Source organism: Thalassophryne amazonica, chromosome 10, assembly GCF_902500255.1.
Source record: "Thalassophryne amazonica chromosome 10, fThaAma1.1, whole genome shotgun sequence".
NCBI lineage: Eukaryota > Metazoa > Chordata > Actinopteri > Batrachoidiformes > Batrachoididae > Thalassophryne > Thalassophryne amazonica.
Genome location: NC_047112.1, coordinates 42,036,673 through 42,064,137, shown reverse-complemented (window position 1 = coordinate 42,064,137; position 27,465 = coordinate 42,036,673). Strand labels below are relative to the sequence as shown.

Sequence of the window (27,465 nt, the reverse complement as noted above, 5' to 3'; positions counted from 1 at the left end):
ATCTAACACCGCTCACATGGCACTTAGAAATGTGTGGCCATTCGCACTCTTGGCATGACAACAAACTGCAGACAATCACTTTCATAATCGCAGTGAAATTTGTCTAAGTTCCCCATGACTGTGGCTTTGCAAACACACACACACTGACACGTTGGGTGTGTGCGCTCCACTGACAGGAGGTGTGGCTTCCGACAGAAGCAGCTGTAGGGATCTGGTCATTCTGGACATTCCAGCTGGACAACACCTACTGTGTTTGGACAGACATGGACTAACAACTGTCCACTGTGACGTGCGTGTCTGACTGCTTGTACTTATGTGGACATAAATAAAACATATATCCCTGTGGCGACAAGCTGCAGCGAGCAAGCATGCGCACAGAGTGGACATGGACATTGACAGCCTGCCAGGTTGAACGGACCGTCATATCAGAACACGCAGCGGGCGACCTGACCGTCATGTCACCCACGTGAGCTCTGTTGCACATGACGCGGGGTCAGTGCTGCGGCGCGCCATCCAGAAGACATGCGTGTGGGGTGAATGGATGCACCTGACCAGTAGATGTGGACATGATCAGAGCCCACTGCTTCTCATTCATGTCATTTCATGACTGTATGTCAGTGACCATGGGTCATCACCAGAGGAACAGACGGATCATATTTGTATTGCTTGCTTGATAAATGTGGTGTTTTTATATGGTGTGTGATTTTTTTTTTTTTTTTTTTGTAATACTTCCATGTCCTTCCTCATATGAGGCAGGTTCTTGCAGCTTTCAAAGGACAGCTCCGTAGCTCAGTGGTAAAGTTTCTGAGTGGTAATCAGAACTTTTTGAAGGCATGGGTTCAAATCCCGTGGGTGGGATGTTTTCCCACATAAGCCGCGCGATGTGGTGCACCTCGCACTGTGTTCCTCCTCGAAAGACACGGTCGCATGCACGAACTTTCGTACCAGGATTGTGCAGGCCTGCCCGTCAGCGCGATGTTTCGTGGTGTGCTAATTCGAACTGTTTTACGCTGTTTCTCTGTATTCGACCAAACTTCGCACTATGTGTGATAGGGCCCTTAAAGGCACTGCAGACTGCCCGATATCCAAATGTCTGGTTGGCAAACATGGGACCAGAGTGGCAGGCAGTGCTGTGTTTCTCATGTGCGCGAGTGCGCAGCGCATGTGTGTGTGCGTGCCGAACATGCACCCCACGCAAATGCATTGGGCTGAAATTATCACTCAGCTGTCTGTGTGTGTGTGTGTGTGTGTGTGTGTGTGTGTGTGTGTGTGTGTGTGTGTGTGTGTGTGTGTGTGTGGGTGTGTGTGTGTGTGTGTGTGTGTGTGTGTACAGTAGTGTTCAGATAATAGTAGTGCTATGTGACTAAAAAGATTAATCCAGGTTTTGAGTATATTTCTTATTGTTACATGGGAAACAAGGTACCAGTAGATTCAGTAGATTCTCACAAATCCAACAAGACCAAGCATTCATGATATGCACACTCTTAAGGCTATGAAATTGGGCTATTAGTAAAAAAAAAAAAAGTAGAAAAGGGGGTGTTCACAATAATAGTAGTGTGGCATTAATCAGTGAGTTCGTCAATTTTGTGGAACAAACAGGTGTGAATCAGGTGTCCTCTATTTAAGGATGAAGCCAGCACCTGTTGAACATGCTTTTCTCTTTGAAAGCCTGAAGAAATGGGACGTTCAAGACATTGTTCAGAAGAACCCGCGCAGTTTGATTAAAAGTTGATTGGAGAGGGGAAAACTTATACGCAGGTGCAAAACATTATAGGCTGTTCATCTACAATGATCTCCAATGCTTTAAATGGACACACAAAAAAAAAAAACCCCAGAGATGTGTGGAAGAAAATGGAAAACAACCATTAAAAATGGATAGAAGAATAACCAGAATGGCAAAGGCTCACCCATTGATCAGCTCCAGGATGATCAACACAGTCTGGAGTTACCTGTAAGTGCTGTGACAGTTAGAAGACGCCTGTGTGAAGCTAATTTATTTGCAAGAATCCCCCGCAAAGTCCCTCTGTTAAAGACATGTGCAGAAGAGGTTCCAATTTGCCAAAGAACACATCAACTGGCCTAAAGAGATATGGAGGAATATTTTGTGGACTGATGAGAGTAAAACAGTTATTTTTGGGTCCAAGTGCCGCAGACAGTTTGTGAGACGACCCCCAAACTCTGAATTCAAGCCACAGTTCACAGTGAAGACAGTGAAGCATGGTGGTGCAAGCATCATGATATGGGCATGTTTCTCCTACTATGGTGTTGGGCCTATATATCGCATACCAGGTATCATGGATCAGTTTGGATATGTCAAAATACTTGAAGAGGTAATGTTGCCTTATGCTGAAGAGGACATGCCCTTGAAATGGGTGTTTCAACATGACAATGACCCCAAGCACACTAGTAAATAGCAAAATCTTGGTTCCAAACCAACAAAATGAATGCCTTGCAGATGTGAAGAAATCATTAAAAACTGTGGTTATACAACTAAATACTAGTTTAGTGATTCACAGGATTGCTAAATAAAAAAGCCCTTTGAACATAATAGTTTTGAGTTTGTAGCATCAACAGCAGATGCTACTATTATTGTGAACACCCCCTTTTGTACTTTTTTTTTACTAATAGCCCAATTTCATAGCCCTAAGAGTGTGCATATCATGAATGCTTGGTCTTCTTGGATTTGTGAGAATCTACTGGTACCTTGTTTCCCATGTAACAATAAGAAATATACTCAAAACCTGGATTAATCTTTTTAGTCACATAGCACTGCTATTATTCTGAACACTACTGTATGTGTGTAAACATAACGCTGCATGTTCCAAGTGGTCTTACACCACTCAAACAGCCTCAGGGACATGATCGAGCCCTTTCCTGACCCTGAGATTTTTGAGGTTCTGCACTGTTTCTGATTTGTTGGTATCTGGTCATATCAAGGTGGAGTTTGTAGTATAAACCAGTTTCACAAGATGGCCAATTGCACATGTTCATGTGGGATACTGTCTGACAGCTATGATAATTTTCCTGAATTTTGCAGTGAATTCAATTCCATTCTAGAGAGCAGCATCTGGATAATGGATAGTGTTTAAGCAGAATGTGTAGCATCAAATGTTGCAGCTGATTTTTTTCATTCTGAAATATAGTTACATAGTTTACTACCTTCACACACCTAGTGCAAACAAAGATGTGAGATCATTAACACAGATGTTTCTTATAGACATATTCAACCACACACATTCTTATCTTACAGAAAAGCCAGCTACAATACTCACTCACTCACCTTCAACCGCTTACTCCAATTAAGGGTCACACTGTAGCCTATCCAGATCGGCCTATCCATAGATCATGAAACAGGGTACCCCTTGGACAGGACACCAGTCTGTCACATGGCCACATATAGACAAACACACTCACACCTACAGACAATTTAAAGTTTCCAATCCACCTAACCTGCGTGTCTTTCGATGTGGGAGGAAGACAGAGCACCCGGAGGGAACCTGACACGGGAAGAACATGCAAACTCCACACAGGAAGGCCACAGTTGGGAATCGATCCCACAACCTTCTTGCTGTGAAGCAACAGTGCTAACCACTAATCCACCATGCCGCTCAGCTCAAATGCATTGTTCAAAAATTTCTCAGTTACAGAAAAGTGTTTTGGCCTGTTCTAATGAAAATGAGGTTTCTATATGTTTACAGAAAAATGTATTGAACAGTTGTGATGAATGTGATGTTGCTGGTTATTCTAAAAAAAAGATACTGATCCGTTTTAATCAGACTGAGATTGCTAACAGTTCCAGCTGTTAGATTTTCTTCATTGTTGTGGATTACAAAAGTAAGTGAAAGTAAATGACTTCCAGAGGTCATATGCAGATCTTTGCAAACTTTATTATGAATGTTTACGCACTAATAAAGTTAGTAAAAGATATGTTTGACATCTTGTGTTTGAGTCATTTTTAATAAAAAAAAAAAAAATGCATTAAACATTTCCAAAGTTCACTCGGTAGTGGCAGAATAGAAATACATTAACTCAGTTGCTGCTCCTAAAAGTATGGTACTTGCACTTTACATGAGTATTTCCAGTTCAAGCTACTTTATTTACTTTTATACAACAGTTCATATTCTGTATTATGGCTTTAGTAAAGACACTTTTGTCACTTGGTGATAATTTGTTGTAAATTTAAGACTTACAGAGTACATTGCATATTCTTGCTATTTTCATTGATCGCCTTACAAGAACTGTTTTAAACGCTTGAATTCCTGTTGCTCCTGTTGGATTTGGCTTTTAAGTGGACCTTTATCCAGTGACAACAAATATCCATTTAAAATGACCTGTACTCAATACAACCACTGTCTGTCACAATAAACGTACAGTGTATTTTTAAGCTGATGTTTAAAAAAGTAATGATTATACTTTTTCTATAGGCTATGCGTGAAACTACAATAACCAGTGAGTGACCTCAGGATTGTGTTCAAATATCAAAGATTTCTAAAAAAAAAAAAAAAAAAATGATGTAAAGATGTTTTTCAGGATTTCATCAACCTAACGTGGTGATAATCAGAATGAGAATTCCATACTTACTGGAGTATTTTCCTTTTAAGCAACTTTAACTTTGTATTGCACAACATCTTAAATTTAACAAGAGCAAATGTACAAGATTTCTGGCATGCGCTGAGGGTTATTACTCATAACCATCCCAAAGACATATCGTTATCTTTGGCTGCTCTCAGTGATGCCGGTATTTGGTTAGACTCTTTCTCTCCAATTGTTCTGTCTGAGTTATTTTCATTAGTTACTTCCTCCAAACCATCAACATGTTTATTAGACCCCATTCCTACCAGGCTGCTCAAGGAAGCCCTACCATTATTTAATGCTTTGATCTTAAATATGATCAATCTATCTTTATTAGTTGGCTATGTACCACAGGCTTTTAAGGTGGCAATAATTAAACCATTACTTTAAAAAGCCATCACTTGACCCAGCTATCTTAGCTAATTATAGGCCAATCTCCAACCTTCCTTTTCTCTCAAAAATTCTTGAAAGAGTAGTTGTAAAACAGCTAACTGATCATCTGCAGAGGAATGGTCTATTTAAAGAGTTTCAGTCAGGTTTTAGAATTCATCATAGTACAGAAACAGCATTAGTGAAGGTTACAAATGATCTTCTTATGGCCTCAGACAGTGGACTCATCTCTGTGCTTGTTCTGTTAGACCTCAGTGCTGCTTTTGATACTGTTGACCATAAAATTTTATTACAGAGATTAGAGCATGCCATAGGTATTAAAGGCACTGCGCTGCGGTGGTTTGAATCATATTTATCTAATAGATTACAATTTGTTCATGTAAATGGGGAATCTTCTTCACAGACTAAGGTTAATTATGGAGTTCCACAAGGTTCTGTGCTAGGACCAATTTTATTCACTTTATACATGCTTCCCTTAGGCAGTATTATTAGACAGCATTGCTTAAATTTTCATTGTTACGCAGATGATACCCAGCTTTATCTATCCATGAAGCCAGAGGACAAACACCAATTAGCTAAACTGCAGGATTGTCTTACAGACATAAAGACATGGATGACCTCTAATTCCTGCTTTTAAACTCAGATAAAACTGACGTTATTGTACTTGGCCCCACAAATCTTAGAAACATGGTGTCTAACCAGATCCTTACTCTGGATGGCATTACCCTGACCTCTAGTAATACTGTGAGAAATCTTGGAGTCATTTTTGATCAGGATATGTCATTCAATGCACATATTAAACAAATATGTAAGACTGCTTTTTTGCATTTGCGCAATATCTCTAAAATTAGAAACGTCTTGTCTCAGAGTGATGCTGAAAAACTAATTCATGCATTTATTTCCTCTAGGCTGGACTATTGTAATTCATTATTATCAGGTTGTCCTAAAAGTTCCCTGAAAAGCCTTCAGTTAATTCAAAATGCTGCAGCTAGAGTACTGACAGGGACTAGAAGGAGAGAGCATATCTCACCCATATTGGCCTCTCTTCATTGGCTTCCTGTTAATTCTAGAATAGAATTTAAAATTCTTACTTATAAGGTTTCCAATAATCAGGTCCCATCTTATCTTAGGGACCTCATAGTACCATATCACCCCAATAGAGCGTTTCGCTCTCAGACTGCAGGCTTACTTGTAGTTCCTACGGTTTGTAAGAGTAGAATGGGAGGCAGAGCCTTCAGCTTTCAGGCTCCTCTCCTCTGGAACCAGCTCCCAAATCAGATCAGGGAGACAGACACCCTCTCTACTTTTAAGATTAGGCTTAAAACTTTCCTTTTTGCTAAAGCTTATAGTTAGGGCTGGATCAGGTGACCCTGAACCATCCCTTAGTTATGCTACTATAGACGTAGACTGCTGGGGGGTTCCCATGATGCACTGTTTCTTTCTCTTTTTGCTCTGTATGCACCACTCTGCATTTAATCATTAGTGATTGATCTCTGCTCCCCTCCACAGCATGTCTTTTTCCTGGTTCTCTCCCTCAGCCCCAACCAGTCCCAGCAGAAGACTGCCCCTCCCTGAGCCTGGTTCTGCTTGAGGTTTCTTCCTGTTAAAAGGGAGTTTTTCCTTCCCACTGTCGCCAAGTGCTTGCTCACAGGGGGTCGTTTTGACCGTTGGGGTTTTTCCGTAATTATTGTATGGCTTTGCCTTACAGTATAAAGCGCCTTGGGGCAACGGTTTGTTGTGAGTTGGCACTATAAATAAAATTGATTTGATTTGATTTGATCCACATCGTGACCCGGACTTTACCTGCATGCGGAATCCACAACACAATGCAATAATTGCATACTGATCCAGAATGGTCCGACTGATCAAGATGTTGCAATCTGATATTTAATTCACAAGCTGAAACAAAATAGTGTCTTCCTGATCTTGGGTTTACATCATAATGTTTCTGCTACAGAACCTGTATATTGATCCAGATCACTCTCACCATCCAACACTAACAGGGTCTTCCTTTGTATAACAGACGTGATTTAAATTTTGTCAAGATCCATCAAGCAGATTTGAGATGATCTTCAAAATCCACGCAGTAGTTTTGATGTAATCCTTAATAAAGTCATGACTAATGCCTGACATGATGTCAGACGTGATGTTGAGATGAACTCAAAGATCTAAAACTTTTTCCACATACACAATATCACCATTTCCCTCAAATATTGTTCACAAACCAGTCTAAATCTGTGATAGTGAACACTTCTCCTTTGCTGAGATAATCCATCCCACCTCACAGGTGTGCCATACCAAGATGCTGATTAGACACCATGATTAGTGCACAGGTGTGCCTAGACTGTCCACAATGAAAGGCCACTCGAAAGGTGCAGTTTTGTTTTATTGGGGGGGGATACCAGTCAGTATCTGGTGTGACCACCATTTGCCTCATGCAGTGCAACACATCTCCTTCGCATAGAGTGATCAGGTTTCAATTGTGGCCTGTGGAATGTTGGTCCACTCCTCTTCAATGGCTGTGCGAAGTTGCTGGATACTGGCAGGAACTGGTACACGCTGTCGTATACGCCGGTCCAGAGCATCCCAAACGTGCTCAATGGGTGACATGTCCGGTGAGTATGCCGGCCATGCAAGAACTGGGACATTTCAGCTCCAAGAATTGTGTACAGATCCTTGCAACATGGGGCCATGCATTATCCTGCTGCAACATGAGGTTGATGTTCTTGGATGTATGGCACAACAGTGGGCCTCAGGATCTCTTCATGGTATCTCTGTGCATTCAAAATGCCATCAATAAAATGCACCTGTGTTCTTCGTCCATAACAGGCGCCTGCCCATACCATAACCCCACCGCCACCATGGGCCACTCGATCCACAATTGTTGTGTGTTGGGGGGGGGTTTGGCTGGTCAAGATACTGTTTGTGTGTTTTGTGTATATTCCGGGTGGTTTGTGGGGGGCGTGTCTGAAGCTGTGATGATGGATGAAGCGTCTCTCACCCTCCACTGTCATCATGCCAACCCCATGCACCTGATGAGCAGTTCATGTGCAGATCTAAAGGACTACCAGCTGAAGAGGATGCACCTGATGAGCAGTCACGTGTAGAGCTAAAGGACTACCAGCTGAAGTGGATGCACCTGATGAGCAGTTCACGTGCAGAGCTAAAGGACTTCCAGCTGAAGTAGATATCCTAATGATGTACTACATTTAAGCCATGATTGCTCTGTTTAAGGTGCTGGGGAATCAACCTTGTTACTTCTGTTTGATGACCGTTTGTCTAACACTGTGACGCCGAGGATCGCTCCAGGTTTGACGCACCGTGCCTGTTAAGGAGATGGGTGAGGGATATGCTCCATCAGCACACCTCAGAAGTAACTAAAGCTTAAATGACTTTGAGTAATTAACAATAGTAATTTGGCGTTTTGCACACAGCAATATTTGAGCTACTCTGATAGTTGTGTAAATTCGCTCTTCACAGCTGTGGCGTGCGGATTGATGGTCCTCCACAGGCTGTGAGAGCTGTCTCTTTAATTTGAGTCTGAAGTAGAACCTGAATGTGTTTGCTGATGGTGTGAATCCTAAACAGTATTTGTGTGAACAGTGACTTACCTCACCTCTCGTCCTTAACAGGCGCTGTCCGATTCATTAACCACCTGGGGGGTGCCGGCGGGAATTTCTGGGTCCAGAACTGTCGGGCTCCAATCCCTTGGGCGCTAGGAAGAGCGCGTCGTCCTCCACCCCGCCAGGCCATTAATTCACCTTTTGTTTATACATAGCACTTGTAAAATAAATCTGTTTTCTGGAACCGCTGTCTGTTTATTTAGTGCTGGGTCCTTGTCAGATGCTGGTTCGCTCCTCAACCCGCGTCCAAACATAACAACAACATTGACATCAGAAAACCGCTCACCCACACGACACCACACACGCTGTCTGCCATCTGCCCTGGACAGTGTGAACCGGGATTCATCCGTGAAGAGAACATCTCTCCAACGTGCCAAACGCCAGCAAATGTCAGCATTTGCCCACTCAAGTCGATTACGACAACGAACTGGAGTCAGGTTGAGACCCCGATGAGAACGACGAGCATGCAGACGAGCTTCCCTGAGACGGTTTCTGACAGTTTGTGCAGAAATTCTTTGGTTATGCAAACCGATTGTTTCAGCAGCTGTCCGAGTGGCTGGTCTTAGACGATCTTGGAGGTGAACATGCTGGATGTGGAGGTCCTGGGCTGGTGTGGTTACACATGGTCTGTGGTTGTGAGGCTGGTTGGATGTACTGCCAAATTCTCTGAAACGCCTTTGGAGACGGCTTATGGTAGAGAAATGAACATTCAATACACGAGCAACAGTTCTGGTTGACATTCCTGCTGTCAGCATGCCAATTGCACGCTCCCTAAAATCTTGCGACATCTGTGGCATTGTGCTGTGTGATAAAACTGCACCTTTCAGAGTGGCCTTTTATTGTGGGCAGTCTAAGGCACACCTGTGCACTAATCATGGTGTCTAATCAGCATCTTGATATGGCACATCTGTGAGGTGGGATGGATTATCTCAGCAAAGGAGAAGTGCTCACTATCACAGATTTGGACTGGTTTGTGAACAATATTTGAGGGAAATGGTGATATTGTGTATGTGGAAAAAGTTTTAGATCTTTGAGTTCATCTCATACAAAATGGGAGCAAAACCAAAAGTGCTGCGTTTATATTTTTGTTGAGTGTACATTTATGTTTGAACTATGCTGATCAATAATGTACAGTTGAACAATTGTACTGTTCAAAATTAATTGCTGCTTCTGTATTCTATAAAATGTGAGTGATTTCATACTTTGACTGTGTGAAAGAATTTTAACAAACAAAAAAAAAAAAAATTCCCTACCTGTCAATCTGGTGGTGCTTTTTCCATAAATATACGTTGTGGGTTATTTCTTATCTGAAGCCAACCTTGAGAGTGTTTGGAGAAACACAATTACGTCTCTGTGAACTGAACTGAACATGGACCTGTTCTCATACGGAGCTGAAAGTAACAAGAAGAGAGTGATTCTTTAACAACTGATCTACATTAATTAATTAGTTACACTTGCCGCAAAGGCAGAGTGGGGGTGTATGTGCTTGCAAACCTCTGCACCCAGGGTGATTATCAGATCAGTTTCCATCACAACGTTGGACGATTAAGGATTAACAACGCCTGCTTTATGGACTTCATTTCTACCATGGAGTTACATTACTGCATGTTTGTGCTCAGACCGAGAACGTGTGGGACTAGGAGCCCCGGCCGGACAGATTTCTGGACTGCAAGATTAAAAACTCTGTTTTTGAAAAGAAGAGTGTTCATTTTTGCTGCACAATGCTGTGGGTATCAGTTTTGTGGCGTTATTAAAGATGTGTATGCATTCTGAAGCCATTTTTGCGCAAAGATGAGTGATTTTTGATGAGTGATCTGCTCTGCTGTTTGCTAAATGTGAGATTTCACATAATATTACTTTAGATATAATGAGCTTGCAAAGCAGAACTGTCAGAGAAACTTTCTGGCATTGGTAAGACAAACTGATAGTGCCTGATGCATATGATTCTGATGGAATGAAATTTTTTTTCTTTTTTTCCCGTCTGCATATATAGTAATGGTAAATACCACACTGGCAGAACTATTTATGAACATTAATACACATATATACACTCCTTGCTTGCCTCTACTGGTGGTTGGCTCTCACTGCGGTATTGTATCACTTTCTGTTCCGGAGCACAGCGGTGTTTTTCTGTATCTGTTAGCTGTTTAATCTGCGCAGTTAGATTGATCTAGTTATCTAGATTACGATTTGTTTCCCAGTGTAATCTTTACGTGCCTTAACTAAAGCACTCCCTCTGCTGAATCACCTCTAAATTATTACACATTATTCACTTTGCGTGTTTTTAGGAATCCGCTAGCTTAGCGTAGCTACTAGCTCTTAGCCGATTTAGCATGGCGGCTTCTCCTGTCTCTCCCGCACTTTTCTGCTCTGGGTGTGAAATGTTTAGTTATTCCTCGGCCTCCTTTAGCAGTAACGGTACTTGTAATAAGTGTAGCTTATTCATAGCTTTGGAGGCCAGGCTGGGCGAATTGGAGACTCGGCTCCGCACCGTGGAAAATTCTACAGCTAGCCAGGCCCCTGTAGTCGGTGCGGACCAAGGTAGCTTAGCCGCCATTAGTTACCCCCTGGCAGATCCCGAGCAGCCGGGAAAGCAGGCCGACTGGGTGACTGTGAGGAGGAAGCGTAGTCCTAAACAGAAGCCCCGTGTACACCGCCAACCCGTTCACATTTCTAACCGTTTTGTTATGTGTCAACGCGGGTTGAGGAGCGGACCTGCGTCAGACGGAACCCGGCGCTAAAAATAACCAGAAAAGCGGTTCCAAAAACAATATATTTATTACCCCCACTGTGCATAAAAGGTGTAAGAGCAAAAACAGCGTCCCTCTGGTGGAGTGACTGTTGGCACGCTCTCCAGCGCCCGCAAGGATCAAAGCCCGGCGCTCCTGGACTCACTACCACCACTAAACACCCCCCAGGTGGACACGACAAACTGACTCTCTGTGAAGCAAAGAAGAGGTGAGGTAAGTCAGCAGTTACAACAATATCTTTCAAAAGACACACGCTATCAGCAACACATTCAGGTCTGTATCTTTTTTAACTTTATGCAAATGAGCAGCTTCTCACAACAAGTGGAGGATCACTTACGCCACAGCAGTGAGAAGCAAACTGCACAATTTTCATCACAATTCCAGTATACTGTGTAACAAAACACCAAGTTACTATCAACAATTAGTCGAACACTTAATCACCTTTAATGTGTGCTGACAGCAAGTGTCCTCACCCTTCCTTGCTTCACGGGCTCAATGTGTCAAACCCAGGCGCGGTCCTCAGCGTCTCACAAACGGACATCACAAGGTCGAGTTCCCGGCAGTTCTGCTTGAATCACACATGCCTTAAATGCAGAACGCCATCCAATTATCTGCTTCAGCTGAAAGTCTTTAAGGTTGCATGTGAGCACCAGTCACAGGTGCTTCACATGATGTTGATGAGGGTGAGGACTCTTCAGCCAGCACCTTCTCCACAGAAGAATCAGTTTCCATGCCACCTGAAGAGCAAAGAAAAGAAAAGAACACCAAAACATCCAGCCACACCCCCCAACACACAAGAGTACCCCCCCATCAACGGGAAGCCTCCCGGCGACCGAACAGACCAGGCCCGAGAACAGCACCTCCCTCCGGGGTCCACGTCAGGAAGCAGACAGCACCACGCTCCTAAGGTCCACCACAGACAGCAGGACAGGCACCGCAGCTGGAAGGCCGGCTGGCATCAACAAAAGCCCCAAAACATTCCCCAGTACAATTCAACACACAGAAAAAACATAAAACCCACCCAAAACCTCCCCAGGGGACCGTCCCATCAAACCCCGGGAAGAAAAGAAAAACTCCCAATCGCAAAAACCCAACACAGCCCCACAAACACAATACAAACGTAAATGCATAAAAGAAAAATAACAAACAACCCCCCCAGAATGACCTGCAGAGCCCAACCCCCCCCCAGAAGGCCTTTATCGCCAGTTCCAGGAGGAACAGCCAGAACCATAATCCCACAAAGGTCCCCAGGTGTACATGGAGCAAACGGCGCCCCCCAGAGGACCGTACCATCAACCCCAGGAGGTACCCTCCCCACAACCCCAGACCCGGTCACACTTGGCTAGTTGGCCCCAAGCCAATTCCCCCCCAGAGGACCGTCCCATCAACCCTGGAGGTGGAACCCGGAAGGAAACAGAACAAAATCAAAAATCAACCCCCGGAGGACTACCAAAAACAACCCCGGGGGGATATAAAACGACCATAAACCCTGTTACTCTCCCCGGCACCCCGAAAGACCCCAGGTCCCTCCCAGAGCCCTTCGGCGGCTCAATTTTGGCGAACGGCTCAAAATATTAAGCCGGAGAAGGGAACAGGAAAAAACTAACCCAGCTCCAACCCCAAGGCGCAGCAGAGAACCGGAAATGCGTCCGGTGCCCCAACTCGACCATACCCCAGCCTCTCGGGAGGGGTGGAACTACCGAAATGGCGAACGGCAACAGATCGGCCCACCCTTCCGACCGAGGTAAGTCTCCGCTGCACCACACCCCGGCAACACCAATGACGAACGGTACAAAGGCTCACCGAGGCTGGAGTGGAACCGGGCCCTAACCAAACCAAGAAAAACGCCTCTAACACCCCCCCCCCCCCCCCCCCTAGGTGCAGAGGTCTTCTGAGAATGCTCAGCGTGACCAACCTGCACCACCCCACAACCCACAAGACAAACGGTCTTGGGGCACGTGAGGTTGGGGTTAGGGATGTAGAGAAATAAAAAACAACAAAATAAAACGACCCAACAACCCAAACAGAAAATACCTAAAAACACAAAAAATTGACAATTAAGTGAGCCCAGGCAGACTTCTAACCGCCTAACAATCACTCCACCAGATACGCCTCTGACTCCCCATACAATTATAACCCCTATTTAAAGAAAACAAAACATTTACCCGTGCTAGATTATTTTTTTTATTTTTTTACGTGTGTTATTTTGCCTGTCCCAGAACACTTGGAGATACGTCACCATTATTTCTCTTGACGCTTACGTGTCGGGGCAATACAGGAATCTCTGCTCGTCCGAGCTGCATGGGCTCGTCAACAGGAGGAGCCAGAGGTCCCGTCGGAGAAGCCTCAGTGGGGCGAAGAAGAGGCGGCCCAGATTTGTGTCGGGGAAAGCCCCGAGACGAAAGAACCAGCTCTGATGGGCGTCCTCTCTCGCGTCCACGCTCCTTCATCCGATCATCTAGACGAATCACCAACGATATTACCTTATCTAAATCGTTTGGCTCGTCACGGACTGCCGGCTCGTCTTTTAATGACTCATTTATCCCATCTACAAACACTGCGGCACTCCAACCTGACTGAGCAGAAACCAGAGAACATTGCATCACCGCACAAGGCTCCGGACGACAAACAATCGGTTCGGACGCCGAATCTCTGGGTGACGGAGTTATCTGCACTAGTATCGATGATGCCGCAGCTGGAGCAGCAGGAAGCAGAACGGCTTGCGCTGCAAGCTCCGTAACACGAGCGTCTGTTTGTTTAATTTGGTTTGCGAGATGCTGTAATTGCTCCCATATTTTCTCCAAGTGTTCTTGAACTTTTTCGGCAAAAGGAACCGCTTCTGCCGCTGGGTCCATTATGGAATGGCCGGGAACTACTGTTATGTGTCGACGCGGGTTGAGGAGCGGACCTGCGTCAGACGGAACCCAGCACTAAAAATAACCAGAAAAGCGGTTCCAAAAACAATATATTTATTACCCCCACTGTGCATAAAAGGTGTAAGAGCAAAAACAGCGTCCCTCTGGTGGAGTGACTGTTGGCACGCTCTCCAGCGCCCGCAAGGATCAAAGCCCGGCGCTCCTGGACTCACTACCACCACTAAACACCCCCCAGGTGGACACGACAAACTGACTCTCTGTGAAGCAAAGAAGAGGTGAGGTAAGTCAGCAGTTACAACAATATCTTTCAAAAGACACACGCTATCAGCAACACATTCAGGTCTGTATCTTTTTTAACTTTATGCAAATGAGCAGCTTCTCACAACAAGTGGAGGATCACTTACGCCACAGCAGTGAGAAGCAAACTGCACAATTCTCATCACAATTCCAGTATACTGTGTAACAAAACACCAAGTTACTATCAACAATTAGTCGAACACTTAATCACCTTTAATGTGTGCTGACAGCAAGTGTCCTCACCCTTCCTTGCTTCACGGGCTCAATGTGTCAAACCCAGGCGCGGTCCTCAGCGTCTCACAAACGGACATCACAAGGTCGAGTTCCCGGCAGTTCTGCTTGAATCACACATGCCTTAAATGCAGAACGCCATCCAATTATCTGCTTCAGCTGAAAGTCTTTAAGGTTGCATGTGAGCACCAGTCACAGGTGCTTCACATGATGTTGATGAGGGTGAGGACTCTTCAGCCAGCACCTTCTCCAAAGAAGAATCAGTTTCCATGCCACCTGAAGAGCAAAGAAAAGAAAAGAACACCAAAACATCCAGCCACACCCCCCAACACACAAGACGTTTTTCCCCACTCGACGATGATTGATTGATTGATATATGCAATTTATTCTTGCAGGACAGAAGGTATGTAGTGCGTGAGTGAATGTGGTGTGCGTGTGTGACCCCCATCCGCCCTTACCGATCACCCTACAAGATCCTACTCAAAGCCGACTGACAACTTCTATCAGGAGGGAGTAACCACCAAAACAACACCGGGGCAGCATGTCGGACCAACAACACACCCCCCACCACCACCACCACCACCACCAACGGAGCCACAGGAAGTAACCCCACACCCGAGGGAAGCATGTGGGGCACCGGCAGGGCCCACCAAGAGGGGGGAGCCCAGAACCGCACCGCCCATGGCCCCGGAGGGAGGACAAGCGGCGGCGGGGACGGGGGCAAAGGAGCCACCGCAACTGAACCCAGAGCGCAGGCAGGGACCACCCCAGCACACAAGGGTGGGGCCCAGCCCCCAGAAAAGAGGCAAGACCCACCCCCCCGGGCCAGGAAGCACACGAGGTCCCCCGACACCCGAGACCCCCCCAAGCAGCCCGCAGAACCCCCCAGATACCCCAGCCCCCAAACCACCCCCACCCCAGATCCCACTCCGAAACCAAGCCCAAGGTCGGGAACCGCCTAAGCGAGAACGTGGCAACACCCCATCCCACAGAAACTGTGGCCCCCAAACCCACAGCAGCCGTCCGCCCCATGCCAGACTCCTGCACCCCACCGCCACCACCCCCCCAACAAATCGCAGGACCCCGGGTCCCCACGAGTCCCAGAGCAGCCCCCCCCCACCAAAGGCCCCAGACCCCCACAGCAATCCAGGGCCAACCTCACATGCCACACTCACCCTACCCACCAACCCCACCATAATTGTTATGTTAACTCCCTTGTAGTGTGTGACCCCCTAAGTGAGCAAAGATAGTGTTGCATTAAAAGCAGGGTAGGAGACGGCAGGTGGCGAACTGCCGTGGAAGGCTGTGGTACACTGCTGCACCACAGCCTGCACTACAAACCCACCACCGCCTGTGACCCCGACTCTGAAAAGTGAGTGTGTTTACTAATTGTGTTGAATTATAGTGTGTGCATTAAAATGGCAAGGCAGGAGTGACGGATGGAGATCAATCCATACCCAACACCTGGATGCAGAACTATATGATCCTTATAATGTGCTACTTAAATCCCAGTATGATGTGCGTGCGTGTGCTGTGGTGGTGAAGTGCATTAGAAGGGTGTGACATGTGAGGCCCAACCCCAAGCTGCCAGCAGAAGGAGAGGCGCGGTGCAAGGAGACCATGAGACAGAGGGGAGGCGGGCAGCCGTGGAGGAGCACCGGAAACACTGGGAAAGAACAAGCCAACAGGGGGAAAGGGGGCCAGGCAGCCGGAGATGGGTGAGCCACCCCGCCCGGCGGCCCCAAGCCAGGAAGGCACAAGATGAGACCCAGGAGAGACGGGGCAGCGAAGGAGCCAGAGGGAGACAGGTGGGCCCCACAAACCTGGAGGGAGAAGCAGGGGCACGGGGGGGCCATGTGCGATCCAGCCATTGGGAGAGGCGCCCCCCCAGGCACTAGACCCCGGCCCACCAATGGACAGTCCCAACGTGGATAGGAACGAAGGCCATCCAGTTATCCCCAGCCCACCGCCACCCCACCCCCCCATAGGACCAGAAGCCCAGCGGCCACCGCCGCCCAGCCCCGCCCCCAGGCCAGGGGCACACCCGCGCCCCGAAAGGGAGGAGCCGGAAGAGAGCGCGGGCCAGCACCCGACCTATCCCCCCCCAGAAGTCCGCAGAGCCACCGGGCAGCACCGGAATGCAACCCCCCAGGCCCCCGATGTCCTGTGCTGCACATCAGGATGTAATTCATAAAGAATGCAGGACGTCTCATTTTGGGAGGAAAAAAACATTTTAGTAGATTGTAGTCTGTCTATATTACAGTTTGTTTTAAAGTTATTAATTCCGACTGGTCTCTGTGTCAGCAGAGAGCCGCACAGCGTTTGGAGCTATGCGAACGGATCGTAGAATGATTCTCATTTCTTGACTACAACAAGACAAGAGTCCCAGTTAGTGACTTTAATCCACACAAAAGTGACTCACGATTGACATATTTTAATGGCATTGAGAGGGGTTAAGAAGCGGATTTGCCACTTCTGAAGAGTTAGTATTACTATTATTGCTGTTGTTGCTGCTATTATTATTATTAATATATAAATAAAAATAAATTGAAAAATATTACAATTTTTTATTAACTTGACTCTTTTACAACAATAAACGCTCAGCCATTAATTATTATACAGAAAACAAATGCACACAAACGTGCTGAGATGCGAACAGCTAATGCTAACTTTAACATTGAAAACGCCATAGACACGCTAACGGGTTAGCATCGGTCCCATCTTTAAGTTATAAAATACATCTATCAACTGTTTCAGAAGACCATAACAGGTCGGTTTAACATAAAAGGGTATATATTACTCACAGACATATGCTCTTTGGGGTTTTAGCGGGGAAAAATTAAGGTAAAGTTAAATAAAACAAAGAACTGGTGAACAAGTGCATCGCAGCATTTCGTCATTGGCTCACACTTCAAAGTGGAGTCGCTCTGTAGAAGTGGTTGATTGCAGAGCCGCTGCAGGGTCTGTAATCAACATCAAGAAATTATAATTTTCCCAACAAACACCCTCAAAAACAAAGGCTGCTCCAAAGGACTGATAAGGAAATCATTAAGCAAAAAGACTATTGATATTGGTGGATACCCAAAAAGAACTGGTTCTCGATACCCAGCCCTAATCCCCTCTTCCTCTCTTGTTTTGCCCAAGGATGCAGTGTATTTTTGTGAATGCCAGGAGTCATGTTTAGAGGAAACCAGGTACCATCCCATGAAGCACGGTGGGGGCAGCATCATGCTGTGGTGATGTTTTTCAGTGGCAGGAACTGGGAGACTTGTCAGGATTGAGGGAAAGATGAACGCAGCAATGTACAGAGACATCCTGGATGAAAACCTGCTCCAGAGTGCTCTTGACCTCAGACTGGAGCGACAGTTCATCTTGCAGCATGGCAATGACCCTAAGCACACAGCCAAGATATCAAAGGAGTGGCTTCAGGACAACTCTGTGAATGTCCTTGAGTGGTCCAGCCAGAGCCCAGACCTGAATCTGATTGAACACCTCTAGGGAGATCTGAAAATGACTGTGCACCGACACTCCTCATCCAACCTGATGGAGTTTGAGAGGTGCTGCAAAGAGGAATGGGCAAAACTGCCCAAAGATCGGTGCACCAGGTTTGTGGCATCATATTCCACAGACCTGACACCGTAATTGCTGCCAAAGATGCATCAACAAAGTACTGAGCAAAGGTTGTGACCAGTGATGTGAATACTCTGCAGGTGCACTCTGCATACAGAAATGTATTTTCTCCACATTTTTTAAATTGGTGCTTTGTCTCTGCCTTTGACTCCAGGTTTACCTACAGTTCCACTGCTTCCATCCTCCTCTAATCGCACCTTCAGCCCCTTGCTCCACTGAATCCTGCCACCACCAGCTTCAACCCTGCCAGCACGCTACCAGGTGGCATTTCTCCTACATGCACCTTAAGGGCACTCGTACATCTCGTCAACTCTCAAACGTCCATATCATATCTTTGTACTGTTCATCTAAACTCTTAAGTGCTTCCCACCAATTGTGATACATGTTTTACCTTGGTTTTTTTTTGGGGGGGGGGGGGGTGTTAAATCTTTTCTACAGTTACTGCAGTAATGTAGCACACTTGTCTCAAATATAGGCAGTTTAAAAAATGAGCTCTGATTTACTTTTGTGGTTATAGGTTTGATGCCGCTGCCTGGGGGGTTACCTCCACTCCCTAACCTGCCCAACCTCAACCTGCCACTGCCAGACCTCAGTGCTGTGTCACTACCAGGAGCCAGCAATTTACCACCGCCACAAGGAATGACGTGTAAACCGTCTTGCATTTCTTTCCATGCCTGTTGTCAAACTTAGCTAACAGTTGTCTAGTTTTCTCTCATAAGGCCGAAGACTCTGTCATACATTTCAGGAAAATCTCATCCTTGAAGTATTTCTGACCTATTGCACCATTCTTAATTTACAACAGTATCAAAACACTGGTCAGTCAGGCCAGCTTCAATTGTTGTCGACTATGACCAAGAAGAAACAGAGTTCATCATGTATAGCTGACAGGCAATTCTTTTGAGTCTTTCCAGATTAGCCTCTTTATCCACCTTAATTCTGCACCTGAGAGTTGCATGTCAAGTGTCATGATCAGTACATACAAATGTCCGGGTAGCAGGGTTTATTTGAAAGTTTTTCAGATCTTGTTTCAGAATATCCTTGTACCTAAGGCGAGGTTAACCAATTGCCCTTGATCTATCTTTGAGAACACTATGGAGAATGCACCAAGGTAGACGAGATTTTGGCATTTCATGGACCTCTTCAGCCCACTTGAGACTAATGGATTTCAGGGTACCTGATAGAGGGCTGGAATCTGTAATGTGAAAAAGGTCCTCGTTGATAATCTTGTCTTTCCAAGTGGCACCAAGTATAGCTCTTAAAGATCTTGTGTGAAAAGCACTGAGTTGCTGTTTTTGATGGCCATAAGTTGTCCAGCCTGAAGAGTCATACAGAAATATGCTCAAAATACAAACTTCATATACTCTTGCTTTGGTCTTGATGGTAAGGTTCCTATTTCTAAAAACACATTTCTCAAGTTTTCCAAACACAGTGGTAGCTTTGCCAAGTCTTGTAGACAATTCTTTATCAAGACAAAGATGATGTTATGTGTCGACGCGGGTTGAGGAGCGGACCTGCGTCTGACAGAACCCAGCGGTTAAAATAACCAGAAGGCGGTTCCCAACAGAAAACAATTTATTTTTCACCTGTGCTTACAAATGTAAAACATAAAAAGCGTCCCTCTGGTGGAGTGATAAGTGGCACGTTCTCCAGCGCCCGCAAGGATTAAAGCCCGGCGCTCCTGGACTCACTACCACCGCCAAACACCCCCCAGGTGGACACGACGAACCGATTCTCTGTGGAGCAAAGAGAAGGTGAGGTGAGTCAGCAGATACAACTCTATCTTTCGCATAACACACGCTATCAGCAACACACTTAGGTCAATGTTTCTTTTTAACTTTATGCAAATGAGCAGCCTCTCACAACAAGTGGAGGATCACTTATCCTGCACGCCACCGCAGTGAGAAGCAAGCTGCACAATTCTCTTCACAGTCTCAGTTTACTGTGTAACAAAACACCAAGATACTATCAACAATTACTTAATCACTTAATTACCTTTAGCATGTGCTGACAGCATGTGTCCTCACCCTTCCCTGCTTCACAGGCTCGATATGTCAAACCCAGGCGCGGTCCTCAGCGTCTCACAAACAAACGTCACAAGGTCGAGTTCCCGCAGTTCTGCTCAAATCACACATGACTTATATGCAGAACGCCATCCAATTATCTGCTCCAGCTGCAAGTCTTCAAGGCCGCACGTGAGCCCCTGCCACAGGTGTTCCACATGACGCTAATAAGGGTGAGGACTCTTCAGCCAGCACTTTCTCCACAGACAAATCAGCCCTCATGCCACCTGGAGAGCAAAGAAAAGAAAAGAACACCAACACAGCCAGCCACGCCCCCCCAACACACAACAGATGAGATGTTATGTCGCGTTCACACTAGACGACACGCGAGCGACAGCGGCGACAGGTTGCCATGTAATCCCTATGGAAGCAAGCGCTGTGGCACCACAAAAGTTTAAGCCATGCAATGCGATGCGATGGACGCGAATGAAGCCACGCGAATGAAGCGATTTTGAGCAATTGGTGCATTTTTGGCGCAATATCGCGTCGCGTCGCTCCCTACTCCCCAAGTTGAAAAATCTGAACTTTTTCGTCTTGTCGCTTCACCATGACCAATCAGGGACTGGATATGTAGTGACGTGGAGATGTCTGGAGTTTAAACTTGATGTGGACATGTCCTGTCTCTGGCAGCCAGCCTGTGAGCAGGACTTATGTCCCTTTTGTCCTTTATTTCACAATTATGACAGAGTTTGAGGGGAGAGTGAGCAGCAGCAGCGGCAGCAGCCAGTTTTTTTTTTCACGTGCACGTGCGAACAAATTGTCCGTGAAGATTATTTTATTTATTAACTACACAGATGTATAATGAAACAAATGGTGACTGGTTTATAACACAATTATTGCAGCGTTTGAGGGGAGAGTGAGCAGCAGCCAGTTTTTTTTTTTCACGTGCGCGTGAATGAATCGTCTGTGAGATAATTTTATTAACTACACAGATGTATAATAAAACAAATGGTGACTGGTTTATAACACAATTATGACAGAGTTTGAGGGGAGAGCGAGGAACTGCAGCAGCAGCCAGTTTTTTTTTAATTGTTCACATGTGCGTGTGAATGGGACAGGAGGTCCTCAAACTGGGTCCTGGAGAGGCAGAAGTACCGCTTTACCATCATTCATTTACCTGAATGATGGTAAAACTGAGATCATGGTGTTTGAGCGCACTGGCATACCAAATGTGGTAACACCAAATTTTGGTGCTTTGGCTAACTATGTAAAACCAGCTGTCAAGAATTTGGGAGTGATATTTGACAGCTGTTTGAGGTTCGATCAACAGATAAATTCTGTTGTCAAAGCTAGTTTTTTCCAAATTCGCCTCTTGGCTAAAATAAATCACTTTCTCAGTAGACGTGAGAGACGGCCATTCATGCTTTCATCAGCTCCAGACTTGATTAAAGTAATGCACTTTATGCGGGCATTAATCAGTCGTCTCTTGTGCGTCTCCAGTTGGTGCAGAATGCTGCTGCTCGTCTTTTGACAAACACTTCTAGACGTGAGCATATTGCGCCCATCCTATACTCACTCCACTGGCTTCCAGTTCGTTTTAGAATTGATTTTAAAATTTTAATGTTTGTTTTTAAAGCTATTTATGGCCTTGCACCTCCCTACTTGTCTGAAATTTTAACTTTGCGCACCTACAGTAGGACGTTAAGGGCGTCTGGCCAGCTTTACTTAGATGTTCCAAGGTCAAGATATAAACGCTGGGGTGATCATGCTTTCGCGGTAGCTGGCCCCAGACTGTGGAATGAGCTACCTCTTGAGTTACGTACTATTCCTGACCTAGCACTTTTTAAATCTAAGTTAAAGACTTATTTATTTAAACTGGCTTTTAATACTTAGTGGGGAGGTGACATGTTCTGTTATTTTTATGTTCTTTTTTTATGTGTTGTTTTAAAATTTTATTTTATATGTGTTTTATTTTGTAAATTTGTGTTTTTAATGTTAAGCACTTTGGACACCAGTCGGTGCTGTAAAGCGCTTTATAAATAAATGTTGATTGATTGATTGATTGAAAGTGGCCATCATCCAGACGCAGCTCCTGCAGCAAATAATGAAACTCCACAAATTGGGAACGTCTCATGAGGATGTTGTGAACCCAGGGACGGCGCCATTGGCGACGTTTGTCAGCTTTCCACAACAAATAGAGCACAGCAACTCACTCCATGTGATCAAGGTCCACCACGTTGACTTGACTGACAACCGGAGCCGGCGAGCGTAATGGAAGCTCCTCCTATTTGATGACACTGTTGTGTGTTGGGGGGTGTGGCTGGATATTTTGGTGTTCTTTTCTTTTCTTTGCTCTCCAGGTGGCATGAGAACTGATTTGTCTGTGGAGAAGGTGCTGGCTGAAGAATCCTTCACCCTCATCAACATCATGTGCAGCACCTGTGAATGGTGCTCACATGCAAACTTAAAGACTTTCAGCTGAAGCAGATAATTGGATGGCGTTCTGCATTTAAGCCATGTGTGATTCAAGCAGAACTGCCGGGAACTCGACCTTGTGATGTTCGTTTGTGAGACGCTGAGGACCGCGCCTGGGTTTGACACATCGAGCCCGTGAAGCAAGGAAGGGTGAGGGACACATGCTGTCAGCACACATCAGAGGTGATTAAGTGTTTGACTAATTGTTGATAGTAACTTGGTATTTTGTTACGCAGTGTACTTGAATTGTGATGAGAATTGTGCAGCTTGCTTCTCACTGCTGTGGCGTGCGGACAAGTGATCCTCCACCTGTTGTGAGAGGCTGCTCATTTGCATAAAGCTTAAAGTACAGACCTGAATGTGTTGCTGATAGTGTGTGTCTTTTGAAGGATATTAGTTGTAACTGCGAACTTACCTCACCTCTTCTATGCTTCGCAGAGAGTCGGTTTGTCGTGTCCACCTGGGGGGTGTTTGGCGGTGGTAGTGGGTCCAGGAGCGCCGGGCTTCGATCCTTTTGGGCGCTGGAGAGCGTGCCAGCCTTCACTCCATCAGAAGGACGCTATTTCTGTTTTTACACTTTTTATGCACCAGCGGGTGAAATAAATATATTGTTTTTTTCCAACCCGCGTCGACACATAACAGACATATTGGGGCAAATTTTCGCAGTGAAAGCAGAGCGACACACCGGGCGATGGTGGTGCGTCCATCGCCCGGCGAGGGATGCAAATTTGTGGCGTCCAGTGTGAATGCGGCGTTATAGTTGATCCAAGATATGTGAAGGAGTCAACATTATCGAGTGTTGTGTTGTTGATCGAGAATCTTAGATTACCGGTTAGAGATAGGACAACTGTCTTCTTAAGACTAATGGTGAGACCAAATCTCTGGCACACTGTACTGAACCTTGCAGCTGTAGGACTGAGGACGTACACAAAGCAGCATTGTCTGCATAGAGAAACTCGTGGACAAGCCTCTGGACTCTTGAATTTAGCAAGAGATAACTTTCCATAATCTCAAGTAAGCAGAGAGACTCCTAGTGTCATGATTAGTACATACAAATGTCCGGGTAGCAGGCTTTATTTGGAAGTTTTTCAGATCTTGTTTCAGAATATCCTTGTACCTAAGGCGAGGTTAACCAATTGCCCTTGATCTGTCTTTGAGAACACTATGGAGAATGCACCAAGGTAGACGAGATTTTGGCATTCCATGGACCTGCTCAGCCCACTTGAGTCTAATGGATTTCAGGGTACCTGATAGAGGGCTGGAACCTGTAATGTGAAAAAGGTCCTCGTTGATAATCTTGTCTTTCCAAGTGGCACCAAGTATAGCTCTTAAAGATCTTGTAAGAAAATCACTGAGTTGCTGTTTTTGATGGCCATAAGTTGTCCAGCCTGAAGAGTCATACAGAAATATGCTCAAAATACAAACTTCATATACTCTTGCTTTGGTCTTGATGGTAAGGCTCCTATTTCTAAAAACACATTTCTCAAGTTTTTCAAACACAGTGGTAACTTTGCCAAGTCTTGTAGACAATTCTTTATCAAGACAAAGATGAGATGTTATGTCGCGTTCACACTGAACGACACGCGAGCGACAGCGGCGACAGGTTGCCATGCAATCCCTATGGAAGGAAGTGTTGTGGCACCACAAAAGTTCAAGCCACGCAATGCGACGCGATGGACGCGAATGAAGCGACGCGAATGAAGCGATTTTGAGCAATTGGTGCATTTGTGGCACAATATCGCGTCGCGTCGCTCCCTACCCCCCAAGTTGAAAAATCTGAACTTTTTCGTCTTGTCGCGTCACCATGACCAATCAGGGACTGGATATGTAGTGACGTGGAGATGTCTGGAGTTTAGACTTGATGTGGACATGTCCTGTCTCTGGCAGCCAGCCTGTGAGCAGGACTTATGTCCCTTTTGTCCTTTATTTCACAATTATGACAGAGTTTGAGGGGAGAGTGAGCAGCAGCAGCGGCAGCAGCCAGTTTTTTTTCATGTGCACGTGCAAACAAATTGTCCGTGAAGATTATTTATTAACTACACAGATGTATAATGAAACAAATGGTGACTGGTTTATAACACAATTATGGCAGCGTTTGAGGGGAGAGCGAGCAGCAGCACTGCAACAGCGGCAGCAGCCAGTTTTTTTTTCACGTGCGCGCAAATGAATCGTCCGTGAGATAATTTTATTAACTACACAGATGTATAATAAAACAAATGGTGACTGGTTTATAACACAATTATGACAGAGTTTGAGGGGAGAGCGAGGAACTGCAGCGGCAGCCAGTTTTTTTTTAATTGTTCACATGTGCGTGTGAACGGGACAGGAGGTCCTCAAACTGGGTCCTGGAGAGGCAGAAGTACCGCTGAAAGTGGCCATCATCCAGACGCAGCTCCTGCAGCAAATAATGAAACTCCACAAATTGGGAACGTCTCATGAGGATGTTGTGAACCCAGGGACGGCGCCGTTGGCGACGTTTGTCAGCTTTCTACAACAAATAGAGCACAGCAACTCACTCCGTGTGATCAAGGTCCACCACGTTGACTTGACTGACAACCGGAGCCGGCGAGCGTAATGGAAGCTCAGAACAGAACCATCCGTTTAGAAATGATACAGTGGTTTGTGGCTCTCGATGGCGGCACGGAGCGCGGCGCACCAAGCGTCCTTAAAACCGTCCTTAAAGCTGTAGTAACAGTCCTTATTCTCTGTGAAGCCTGTAAAATTTTCACTGAAAGCCAGATAAATTTTTGTAATGGTTTCCAGCTGCCTGTCTCTAACAGTTTCTGAAAAAATTCGGATGGAAAAAAAGCCCAAATCATTCCGCCATTTCCTGACAATGAAAATCCGCCGAGGGGGCTGGACCACTCCTCACTCAAAGCCTGCTCACAGGCAAATGACGCAACCGACAGGCGTGGAAAAACTCACACATGCGCATGAGGGTTCAAGCTTGTCTGACACAATCACACGTGATTCAAATCCATATGGTTTTTGAAAAAAACCATAACGTCGGATACTTTTCTAATAGACCTCGTAAATGTTTTTTTTCCCACTTGTGTACTAGTAAATGAGAAACAATTAGCTTTTTAATACTAAACTACTAATGGCCACTGTTGTCTTTATTCAAAGGTTATAAGAAGTATCTGGACTTAAAAATTAGTCCGAAGAAGCTTGTGATGGGAGTGCCATGGTATGGGTATGATTACACCTGCCTCAGCATATCCAAGGTACAGTTACTGTTCCTTTTAAAAACCATAATGGCAAAAGTACAAAAATCTTGTTAGTCTTGTTTTTTTTTACTCCAAATGCTGTTACTGCATCATAAATCCTGTAAGCAGTGTGACCATAGCCTTTCTTTTTATCTTCATGACAGGAGGGTATATGTTCCATTAAAAAAATGTTTCTTTCCATGGCGCCCCCTGCAGTGACATAGTTGTAAAACCAAGAAGTTACAGCTGGATCATGAAGCACATCAACACCTCAATTTCTGGCAGGTTGTGGGACACAAAGCAGCAAGCTCCCAACTTCAATTATAAGGTTACCTTTCAAGCCATAAGGATGGGGAATATACTCAGAAATATACACTCACCGGCCAATTTATTAGGTACACCTTGCTTTTTGTCTCGAGAACTGCCTTAATTCTTTGTGGCATAGATTCAACAAGGTGTTGGAAAAGGTCCTCAGAGATGTTGGTCTATATTGATATGACAGCATCACAGTCACCCATTCAATCAGTCTGCCCATTTTCCTCTGACCTCTGACATTAACATGGCATTTTCGTCCACACAGCTGTCGTTCGCTGAATATCTTCTCTTTTCCGGATCATTATCTGTAAAGCCTAGAGATGGTTGTGCATGAAAATCCCAGTAGATCAGTAGTTTCTTAAATATTCAGACCAGCCTGACTGGCATCAACAACCATGCCATGTTCAAAGTCACTTAAATCGTCTTTCTTCCCCATTCTCATGCTCTGTTTGCACTTTAGCAAGTCGTATTCACCACATCTGCATGCCTAAACGCATTGAGTTGCTACCATGTGATTGGCTGATTTAGCTATTTACTGTATGTTAACAAGCAATTGAACACATGTACCTAATAAAGTTGCCAATGAGTGTACAATATACTCTGTGTTTTGGTTAAATGTTTAAGTGGATTCCAGTTTAACACGAGTTGGCTCTGGGCTGAGGAAATGGGTTGTGTATTATTTTAAGGACTAATTATCTACAATGTTTTTGAACCTTCTCGCTGCACAAGAAGATGCCATTATGACTTGTCTTTGAGTAGTCTGTAATTTGTGTCTTTTCCTGCAGAATGAGCAAGAACAGATCCAACAAGTTTGATATGATGACCCTGAGAGCATTTGTGCCAAGGCTGACTTTGTGACTCTCAAAGGGTTGAGAGGCATTGGCATGTGGAACGGCAACATTCTGGACTACAGTGACATACATACCAGTGGCCAAGCAGCAGACTGCAAAAATGTGGGATGCTCTAGGATGCTAGCCAGAAAGAACATCAAGGCTGTAGACACATATGGTGCTTTTGTACCAGCGCAACTCGACTTTACTTGCGTTTGATACCAAGTCTTTCCTTTTTTACTGCCATTTGTAGTATCTTTAATTCATCAT

General features: G+C 45.2%; 2 long non-coding RNA genes across 2 annotated transcripts; both read left to right on the top strand.

Annotated features, from left to right (window-relative positions):
- The first annotated feature begins 18,499 nt into the window (after nt 1-18,499).
- LOC117519500 lies at nt 18,500-18,980 on the top strand. The gene is made up of 2 exons (XR_004563307.1): nt 18,500-18,630; nt 18,887-18,980. It is a non-coding gene; the product is annotated as an uncharacterized LOC117519500 (long non-coding RNA).
- A 6,919-nt stretch (nt 18,981-25,899) lies between these two features.
- Nucleotides 25,900-27,378, top strand: LOC117519499. The gene is made up of 3 exons (XR_004563306.1): nt 25,900-26,068; nt 26,215-26,378; nt 27,151-27,378. It is a non-coding gene; the product is annotated as an uncharacterized LOC117519499 (long non-coding RNA).
- Nucleotides 27,379-27,465: the final 87 nt, after the last annotated feature.